This window comes from Alligator mississippiensis, chromosome 1 (assembly GCF_030867095.1).
Source record: "Alligator mississippiensis isolate rAllMis1 chromosome 1, rAllMis1, whole genome shotgun sequence".
In the NCBI taxonomy this organism is placed as follows: Eukaryota; Metazoa; Chordata; order Crocodylia; family Alligatoridae; genus Alligator; species Alligator mississippiensis.
Window position 1 is genome coordinate 85312345 of NC_081824.1, and position 11106 is coordinate 85323450.

Genomic DNA, 11106 nt, shown 5'->3' on the forward strand with positions numbered 1-11106 from the left:
CGGGCTTCGTGGCTGGCAGCAGCTGCCTAGATGCCAGGCTGGCAGTGGTGCGCCAAGCAAAATGGTCTTGCGTGTCGTGCTCGGCACACGTGCCGGGGGTTGCTGACCCGTGGAGTAGATATTGTATTGAGAAGTTATGCCTTTTATTTTTCCATATTATATATTAAAAAGAACTGAATTTCGTAACTGACCTACAATCTTGGGATGAAAAAGGAAATTAACTCAATTTCATCCTGTTTTTTTGAAGATATTAGTCCAACAAGATTCTAAGTTTTGGGTCTTAACTTTCCAATATGAAACTGCAATTTCATTTTGCAGGTTGAGACCTTTCTTAAAAGAGAGCCCCAAAAGGAGAAAAATAGTTTCCTTCTAAATTCATTTCTCAAAAGAGACCATTCTATTGGATCTTCATTTATCCAAAGGTGATAGCCTTAAGTCTTCGGTGTGAAATTGTCTAAAATGTCTGCACTTTCACATTTGGAAGCTAAGACTCAATGGAAAGAATCCTGTGGGTGATATCTTTAGTGAACTGATACTACTGAAGAGGCTGAAAGCGTTAGCTTTCTGTACCTTCACCATCATCTCACGTGTTCACAGTAAAACCCTGTGGACAAGTGGACCCATGAGTCCCCTTTGATGTGGCCTGCCATCCAAGACTACCCCTTTGAAACAAACCTTCAAGGATGAAACTTTGGGAAACCCTATAGAAAGTAGATGTCATAGCTGTCATAAATCAGCAGGGTGCCAGAAATGACATAGGAGATGGAATATTTGGTTTATGTTTATGGACCACCTCCACACCCTTGCTGATCTTTCCATCGCCAGCCAGGATGGTTTTAGGACTGTAGTCCACCACCAGGGCAAATATTTACCAAAAAAACAAAAAAAAAAAACAACCAACCCAAAACCAAAAAACCCCTAACATCTTACACTGACGAATGGTCTGGACTGGTCTTCAGTTTTCCCTACAGGGAGTAGTTTCTGTTAAGAAGTCCAAGGAAGTCATAAGCTTATAGGACTGAAAGTAATTAACTGAATTAATATGAACCAGGTTATTGGTTTAGTACAAGTTTTCCTACAGAAAAGTTGATCATCACTGGTTAACAAATACTTAACCTGCATTTAAATATACTGTTTACACCAAGTTAGCACTACTACCAATTGCTAACTAGGAAAACACATGATATACACATGTAAGTGAATGGTTTCATGTATATTTATTCTGAATTTTACAATTCAACATTTAGTTTATTAGAAAATGGTAAACGATGCTTTTTATTTATTAGATGATTAAGTTATTTATGATAAACTGCTTGCTGGTAGAAACCAAAATTCAATTAAAATGCAAAAGGCCAAGAATTTTAATTATTTTTATTAGTTAAATAAAACTACCTTCTTCAAAGTAATGGACACATAAGAAATTATTTTATCAAAACATGTTCTGCATTTATAACCAAATAATGTTTCAAACAAAAATGTGATGTCTAACCTTAGACAACTGAACTGATTTGATTTGGGTTACCAGAATCTTCCAAAATGTAGAACTAAGAAGTGGTATCCTCTTGTACCTAATTGTTATTGCTAGATGATGAAGATTTCCTACATTTTTAATACTGACATGCTCAAGTCTGAAGAAGCTAGTTATTGAAATGAACTAAACTGACAAAATATACTATCTCCAGACGATGCTACAGCTTGGTTTATCACGTCAACAAATTCCCATACCAGATGTTTCATAACTGATTTCCTTCAGTTCAGTGATGTGACTTTCTTTAAAAACAACTTCAGCAAAAACATTGACTTTTTGAATATTTATGTGACTTTAACATATTTGAACTTTAATACAATCCATACTTCTAAACAATATAAAAATAGCATTCCTTTATTTTCTTCTCCCCAAACCAACAACATAATGTTCTCAAAAATAAAAATTGGATCTCTTGAACAGATAAGAGTCTCAATACCATAACTGACAGGTTGTGAAGTACGCTAATATATCTGATGAAGAAGCTGACATCCTTTGTACCAAATTAAATAACTGACACATGAGCCATTACCAACAAAAGGTGGTTGGAAAAGAGAGTGTCCAAGTTAAAAGATGGTAGAAAGAACCCCTGAACTTAAGGTACTATATGTCGTGTTACTAAGGTTAGACTGGAGGTATAATGGAAGTAATACCATACAAAAGACAAATGGCTGGACCTCATTACATCCGTCTTTCCCTAGTATGACAGTACAACAGAGATACTGGATAGCATGTTTGAACATTTTCAAACCCATTTGGCAGGAGAAGGATGCTGTAATATGTGAGCAAGTGCTCTGGGAGGTTCTAAGAAGATATTCATCTTTCGAAAAGAAAATGCAGAGCCCCCTTGAAAAGAAAAAATACACTGGAATATACAATGCAGTGCAAAAATAGATTCTGAGGGCTTGGACACGTATCTTGCTTGCTAGATCCACAAGATCCACCTCCTTCCTAATATAATCCTTTTCATTTTGATATTTAGAAAATAGGAACAGACTACAGCTCTGATCTCAACAATGAATGCAATTTCAGAAGGTGCAGTTGGGTGACGGCTCAGAGAAGGGAGTTCATACGGAAAGGGACATTCACACACACAAATGCATAGAATAGGGATAGTTTAATTTTGGGTACTTCAGCCTCCAATTACATTAGATGCAACACTTTGTTATTTCCTTTCTTTAGTAAGCCATGAATAAACAAAAGACTACTTATCAGAGCTCCAAGAATTGTCTCTCTATTCCCTGATGTCAGACCAGAAGACAGGAACCTGAATCTATTAAAAAATTTGTTTACCAAAGAGAAAACAAAAGCTAATTCTCTTTTTTCCTTTTCCCTCCAAGCCCCCACTATGGAGACATGAACATGTGAAAGTAACATTAAAAGTATTCCTAGCTGTGTGCATCTTACTCTTTTGGACAAGGAAAGGAGAATAGGATGTCACAGTACATACAAGAATGAGCCTTGTGAAACTTTCTGTAACATTCTATTTCCTTAAGTCATATTTTACTGGTCCAGATTCTCTTCTTGGCAAAAAAATGTTTGGCCTTGTCACCTCCCCAAAACACACCTAAAATTGAAGTAGCCATCCACAGAATCACAGCATAAAAGACTCATCTACTCATCAACTTATAAGCACATCTAGGTGTTACTAGTGACTCCCCTCAAAAGATTAACAGCCTTTTGGGACCACTGGCAATTTGCATAATTTAAGCCAGCTTTTCAGATGCTCAGGTTTATGGACTGAACCAATGCACAGCCAGCTCAGCATGGAGGAAAAGCATAAAGATTTAAAGACAACTTTTCCTTCCCCTTTGCTAAAACTACTAAGGCTAGTTTTTCAATTCTTTAGGAATATATGTATTTTTTATCTGCTTTCCTACCCACAAAATTAAATTTCTCATAGATTTGATGTATCCAAATAAATTATATGCCTCTAGAGATAAAATAGTATTAGTTTACCCTATTTAATTAAAAAAGCATTAATTACATTACTGTATTCATAGTTGATAGGGTTGGAAGGGACCTGAGCAGATCATCAAGTCCATCCCCCTGCCATAGGCAGGAAAGAATGCTGAGGTCAAATGACCCCAGCAAGGTGATTGTCTAGCCTCCTTCTGAAAACCCCCAAGGTAGGAGCTAGCACCACTTCTCTTGGAAGTTGGTTCCAGATCCTAGCCGCCCTGACTGTGAAGTAGTGCCTCCTGATGTCTAGCCTGAACCTACTCTTGATCAACTTGTGGCCATTATTCCTAGTTACTCTGGGTAGTGCTTGGGGGAACAGGGCCTCTCCCATTCCCCGCTGGTCCCCCCTGGTAAGTTTACAGACGGCCACCAGATCCCCTCTCAACCTTCTCTTGTGGAGGCTGAACAGGTTCAGGTCCTGTAGCCCCTCCTCGTAGGTATTCAGCTATCACATGAAAAGATGCATAGTGATACGGATTGAGAGATTACAAAAAGAGATAAAGTAACTATACTGACTGCTGCTGTTTCACCTGCCCCATTATTAGTTGGCCAAAGATTTCAGATATACAAAGTTATAGCCCACAGGCTGAATCTGGTTTCCATAACTGTTCTATCCAGCTAACCCAGGGGCAGGCAATTATTTTGGGCGGAGGGCTGCTTACCAAGTTGTGGCAAGCTGTAGGCCACATGGGTAGCCCTGCCCCTTGACAGGTGCCCTGCCCCCTGGTCACCATCTTGGGTCCAATGTCCCAGGGATGGCACCAGGGGGTCTAGAACAGGGCACAGGCTGGGAGGGGTCTGTGGAGCCAGGCAGGGAGAGGGGGAAGCTGGCTCAGCTCCACAGAGCCACCACCGGTCGGGACCCTGTACCCCTGCCACTCTGCTCTGGGCCCTGTCAACGCTGGCCCTGGGACACGAGTGTGGACCCTGCTCCCACACCCGCTCAATCCCAGTGCCCCTCAGCCCCACAACACAGATGGGGGGCAGCATGCCCCCTGCTCACCGGCTGGTACTGAGTGCAAGGAAAATCAGCCCCTTGCACGCGTTGCCTCTGCAGCCGCTTGCAGTCCGTGCGGGGTTATCCTGAGCAGGTACAGGTAGCCTCATGCGGGCCATGAGTGGCTGCAGCGTGGGGCACTGGCCACAGGGTGGGCAAGGTGCCATTCTTCCCCCCCACGCTCAGCACCAGCTTGTAACCTGCCCCCACTGCCAACCTGGGCCCCCTGCCGGCTCAGAGCTACGCACAGCAGCAACAGCTGCAGCCCCCCCATTTGTCACATCAGGCAGCATTTGCTGCTGCTGCCCACCCCAGAGCTTGTCCGCTGGGCAGCAGCAGCAAACGCTGCCTGACGCAGCAAACAGGGGAGCTGCAGCTGCTGCCGTTGCAGTGCAGCCCTGAAGATCGAGCCCGGAGCCAGCATGGGGCCCAGGCTGGCTGCGCAGGCGGGTTACAAGCTGGTGCTGAGCATGGGGCAGGGGGAGGAGGAGGAGCGGCCCCTCGCTCGCCCCATGCCCCACATCCCGCATTATAGCCGCTCGCAGCCTGCATGGGGCTGCCTATGCCTACTCAAGACAGCCCCACACAGGCTGCGAGCAGCTGTAGCAGGGAGCTCTGGGCATGGGGCGGGGCCACTCCCCCCCACCACGCTCCGCACCAGCTCCTGCCCCCACCCCCCGAGCTGACAAAGATATGCTTGCAAAACTTCTAATTTAGACAAGATTTCCAAGTCATCTTCTTTTAGCAAAATATCAGAGCAATACTTTGAAATTCTTTCAGAGTTACTTATCACTACACAACACTTAAAATTAAGCTTAACGTTAGTCTTAATTGCTGCCTGAATTGGGACCCAATATTTGCAGTGTACTTTGGACATTTTTCCTCAATGGGTCTTTGGCACTATGGACCAGCCCTGTGTCCCTCATCCAGCACAGGACCAAATGAGTTTGATACCCCTGCTTTAAAGGAAAAAATATGCAAACATATACTTTGTTTTTTAGATATATTGGGAGTAAAAGGAAGGCCCAGGGAGGAACAGGACCACTGCTAAATGGGCAGAAACAATTGGTGACAGACAGGGGGGACAAGGCTGAACTCCTCAACGAGTTCTTTGCCTCAGTGTTCCTAAGTGAGGGACACGACAAGTCTCTCACTGGGGTTGTAGAGAGGCAGCAGCAAGGTGCCAGACTTCCATGCGTAGACCCTGAGGTGGTGCAGAGTCACTTGGAAGAACTGGATGCCTTTAAGTCGGCAGGCCCGGATGAGTTCCATCCGAGGGTGCTGAAGGCACTGGCCGACATCATTGCAGAGCCACTGGCTGGAATATTCGAACGCTCGTGGCGCACGGGCCAAGTCCCGGAGGACTGGAAAAGGGCTAACGTGGTCCCCATTTTCAAAAAGGGGAGGAAGGAGGACCCGGGCAACTATAGGCCGGTCAGTCTCACCTCCATCCTTGGTAAAGTCTTTGAAAAAATTATCAAGGCTCACATTTGTGAGAGCCCGGCAGGGCAAATTATGCTGAGGGGAAACCAGCACGGGTTTGTGGCGGGCAGATCATGCCTGACCAATCTAGTCTCTTTCTATGACCAGGTTACGAAACGCCTGGACACAGGAGGAGGGGTGGATGTCGTATACTTAGACTTCAGGAAGGTCTTCGATACGGTATCCCACCCCATACTGGTGAACAAGCTAAGAGGCTGTGATGTGGATGACTACACAGTCCGGTGGGTGGCGAATTGGCTAGAGGGTCGCACCCAGAGAGTCGTGGTGGATGGGTCGGTCTCGACCTGGAAGGGTGTGGGCAGTGGGGTCCCGCAGGGCTCGGTCCTTGGACCGATACTCTTCAATGTCTTCATCAGTGACTTGGACGAGGGAGTCAAATGTACTCTGTCCAAGTTTGCAGATGATACAAAGCTATGGGGAGAAGTGGACACGCTGGAGGGCAGGGAACAGCTGCAGGCAGACCTGGATAGGTTGGACAAGTGGGCAGAAAACAACAGGATGCAGTTCAACAAGGAGAAATGCAATGTGCTGCACCTAGGGAGGAAAAATGTCCAGCACACCTACAGCCTAGGGAATGACCTGCTGGGTGGCACAGAGATGGAAAGGGATCTTGGAGTCCTAGTGGACTCCAAGATGAACATGAGCCGGCAGTGTGACGAAGCCATCAGAAAAGCCAATGGCACTTTATCGTGCATCAGCAGATGCATGACGAATAGGTCCAAGGAGGTGATACTTCCCCTCTATAGGGCGCTGGTCAGACCGCGGTTGGAGTACTGCGTGCAATTCTGGGCGCCACACTTCAAGAAGGATGCGGATAACCTGGAGAGGGTCCAGAGAAGGGCAACTTGTATGGTCAAGGGCCTGCAGACCAAGCCCTATGACGAGAGACTAGAGAAACTGGATCTTTTCAGCCTCCGCAAGAGAAGGTTGAGAGGCGACCTTGTGGCTGCCTATAAGTTCATCACGGGGGCACAGAAGGGAATTGGTGAGTATTTATTCACCAAGGCGCCCCCAGGGGTTACAAGAAATAATGGCCACAAGCTAGCAGAGAGCAGATTTAGATTGGACATTAGGAAGAACTTCTTCACAGTTCGAGTGGCCAAGGTCTGGAACGGGCTCCCAAGGGAGGTGGTGCTCTCCCCTACCCTGGGGGTCTTCAAGAGGAGGTTAGATGAGTATCTAGCTGGGGTTATCTAGACCCAGCACTCTTCCCTGCTTATGCAGGGGGTCGGACTCAATGATAACTATTGAGGTCCCTTCCGACCCTAACATCTATGAATCTATGAATCTATGAGCTCACTTGCAGATATGAAATAGGATCTTCAACTAATCATCCAATATATTGTCCTGGTTATATTGTTACATAACTCTTTCATGAGTAGATCTCAAACCACTTCACAAGTGAGCATCATCATTATTACTACTCCAGCTGAGGGGTCTGTGATCAAATCTGAGACCCCTGGGAAGTCACCCCACAGGGAGACTGGACCCAGCATACACTGGGTAAGGGATTGGCAGCACACAGCATCTTGTCCACCAAACACAGTGCTCAAGCTGCCCAGCCCTCCTACTGCAGTCTCCCATTACCCTTGCCATTGGCCATGGGAACAAGCCACACTTAGTGGTGAAGGTAAGCAGAGACTGCAGTAAAGGGGATGTGAGAACAGTCCTTGGAACAAAGCAGGGAGAACTGGGGGCTGCAGAGGGGACTGACAGCCCAGTGTTTGTAAAAGGTTGACAACCTGTGCTCTGACTACGCAAAACCTGTTCAGAGATCTGCTAACAGAGGTTACTCATTGAAAAAATGACAGCCTCATGAATACATATGCATACCTGACTTGCCGGGGGAAAGAAAAAGAGCAACTGGAAGCTCCTGCTTCTGCAGTATCTTACTTTGCATAAGGCTGAAATTAAACGAAGTCCAACTCTCCTTGAGGCCCCCCTGATTTAGTGTCTTAAGACTTCCCGCTACTCCTCTGAGGGAAGATCTTATTATGTATTTCAGTGATGATTTTAAACATCTGCCTAAAAAAGTGAAATTATATTTGGCAAGATGCACATCGGCCCTGTACCTTTGTGTCTTGGCCTCAGCAATTAAGAGGGGTCACGGTTTTAGGTGTGACAGCAGATGCTTAACAGGTTAAAGGGCCAAATTTGGCAGTTTTATTCATATCAGGTAGTACATAATCATACACTTAATCCCCATGAAAGTGTTTGTGCAAGTGTTACTCACTCAACAACAACCAGGCTTGAAGATGTAAGGACAAGGTAGGGAAGTACTTAGAAATGCACCACCTTTGCTGCACCATTCAATTACGCATAGCTTTCTGTAAGCCTTCCTGCTCTTGACGAGATTGTTCATGCTTGGTCTTTGGACCCCCCCCATGGAAAGATTGCCATAAATACCATCATACCAAAGCAGGTGCCTCCGCAGCGCATTTGCTATTTATCTTCTGGCTAACCAACAGCAGCAGAACCCAGGGGTACTTACTGCAATACCTAGTCAATATGCACAATAGCTCCTCGTTAAACACTGTTTAATTGTCTGTGGGGAGGTATTACAGCCATTGATGCTCTCTTTCAACTCAGCTGGTACAAGTTCCTGCTTCCCTGTAAGGCCACTTAAAGCTGTATCCCCTCCTTGAAAACGAACCAGACCTACTCACAACGACCTATGCTTAGAGCATGTCACAAGAAACACACACTAAGGAGGTGCTGTGAGGATGGATGGGCACCAGTTTTAACAGCAGAGGCATCCAAAGCTTCGTTTGCTATACACTGTACACAGCAGGCAGGTCTGCCACGGTGGCGGGCACCGCACACAGCGCCTAGGCCCCAAAGCAAGGCCAAGCCCGGCCCAGACCGCGGTGCTCTGCCTAACCGGAGCGCTGGCGCATGCGCACTACGGCAGTAACGGGACCCACCCCCCCCCACCGCTCAGGCACCCGCCGGAGCCGCGCATGCGCGCTGGACGGCGGGGAACGAGGCCGCCGACCTCGGCAGCCCCAGCTGCCCCCTTTTTTTTTCCTGGCTCAGCCGCGCATGCGCAGACGGGCAAGTGCCGGGGGGGGGGGGCAAGTGCGCTTCCCTCTCATCCGGGTATCAAACCTGCCGCTGGCGGCGGCGCGGCTGCGGCCCCAACAACGGCGCGGGATACCTTCCAGCGCCGCCCCCTCAGCGGGAAAGGGAGGCCGGCTCCGCGCCCCTGCCGCCCCCCGGCGGACATCACCCGCCCCGCTACTCACCCGCTCCCTCGCCTCCCCCCGCCGGCCACGGGCGCTGCCGCCGCTTCGCCGCCGCTTCCTCCCCCTTCGCTCCTCGTCTTCACGAACAAGACAATATGGCGCCCACTGGCACCGACCCGGAAGCGAAATGCGTCAAAGGCTTGACCCTTTCCAGGGCAACGCCGCCGCGCCCCGCCGCCATCTTTAGGCCGGGCATCCATGTGGCGTGAGGGGAAAAGCCTGCGAGCCGCCATCTTGACTGAGGGCAAGAGGCAACGCGTCCAGCACCGCCATAGTTACGGAGGGCAGCGTCCTCCCGGCCCGGCCCGCTCCTTCGAAGAAACAACGAAAGAAAACCCCAAAAAAGTACTTGTCACTGAGCACAGCCCGCACCAATGAAGCCCAGTCCTCTGTTCCTCTCCCTCCAGGCTGGTCTGTTCACGGGGCGCTTCCCGCGCCGTTGTGTCTAAAGCATTGCAGCCCCTGCGCTTAGGGCCCGGGCCTGGCGCCACGGGCCTGAAGGGGGAGTCTGTAGGGCAGCGGCCGGTTCGCAACCCTTTAAAGACCTCTGCACAGACTGGCGGCACCCTACACGCGCTTGAAGCGCCCCTCTGTCAACTCCAGGCATCCCTCATACCCGGAGGCACCCACGCTGGGCTCGAGGCACCTCTGCAGAACGGCGTCCCTAACTCGAAGGCACCCCCGACAAGCCCGAGGCACCCCTGTGCTCAAGACAGCCGTTCGTGGACTGGAGGCATCCCTTCCTAACTCGAAGGCACCCCCTACAAGCGATGTTCCCTCTAAGGTGTAGCGATCCGTGAGCGCGCCGCTTCCATCCGCCCCGCAGTATAACAACAAAAGATGATACTATAGCTTTTTATTTAAGAAACACCTTTTTTCCCACATACTTCTACTAAAGATCCAGTCCTGCCGCCTCATCCTCACCAGTGAGCGAGACACGTGGCGTCACTTTCAAAGGCTGCAGCGAGGCAGGGAGCAGGCCCGTGGGGCCACCAGGCTTCGGCGCCGGAGCTGTGGGGCTCGCGGCGCGGGGATGAAAGCGAAGATGAGGGTGAAGCCGGCGGGGCTCGGGGCGAAGCTCGCCCAAAGAGGCTGGGGAGCGGAGCTGTTCCCTGGAGCTAGCCCAGCTTTCCCAGCCTCAGGGAGGAGCCACTGCCTACCCCACACTGCGGGCGAGTAAGAGGAAGGGGCGGCAGCGATGATTGCCCACTGATCTATGGCCTGGCCCCTCGCGGGCTGCTCCGGCCAGGGCTGCACCCTCCCTCCCCGCAGGGATGCAGGCGCGGGGCGGAGCAGAGCCGAGCCGAGCCGAGCCGAGCCGAGTGGTGTCTCACACGGGCCCTGCTGCCGCGCTCTAGGGGTGGTGCCCAAAGTTTCCAGGAAGCTGCAGCCCAGCTCCTCTCCAGGAAGGTCCTCAGCACGGGGGGCTGCTGCCCCCACCCACAACTGGCATCAGAGTTCCTCTGCGGCCTCGTGGGAGGCCCGCTTCCTCCGACTGTGGGGACAGTCCCCGCAGTGCAGGAGGGAGCGGGGCAGTGCCCTGCCCTACTGCACTCCCTCCTGCACTGTGGGGGGTCTCGATCTGCCCTCCCCAAGCCCAGCGATAAAGAAAGAAATTTACCTGCCTGCGGCTGCGATCCTGACGGGAGTGCACGGGTATCTCAGTGTGCCCGCCCCTCCTCCTCCTGCCGCAGCCTGTGCCCGGGTTCGGGCGGCTGCGCGCCATTAAAAAGTTGCTGTGCGGCAAGATTTGTTATTGTGTGGGGCCACGCACACACGCAGCTTAGAGACAACCTTGGCTAAAAGCCCAAGGCACCTCTTCGTACAATGGAGGCACCCCCTTATACTCAAGGCATCTGTTCATAGACTTGAGG

At 49.8% G+C, this 11106-nt stretch overlaps 1 protein-coding gene across 3 annotated transcripts in view; it reads right to left on the reverse strand.

The window, feature by feature from the left end:
* PNISR (PNN interacting serine and arginine rich protein) overlaps positions 1-10872 on the reverse strand; it is a 36057-nt gene extending 25185 nt beyond the window's left edge. Inside the window, exon 1 of one of the 3 annotated variants that reach the window (XM_059732230.1) lies at positions 10854-10872. The gene's annotated coding sequence lies outside the window, so the exon portion shown is untranslated. Of the gene's footprint in view, positions 1-9232; positions 9340-10119; positions 10139-10853 lie in introns of those variants that run through there. The other 2 variants (XM_019486386.2, XM_006276067.4) reach the window with 2 other exon arrangements.
* Between the last annotated feature and the right edge of the window lie 234 nt (positions 10873-11106).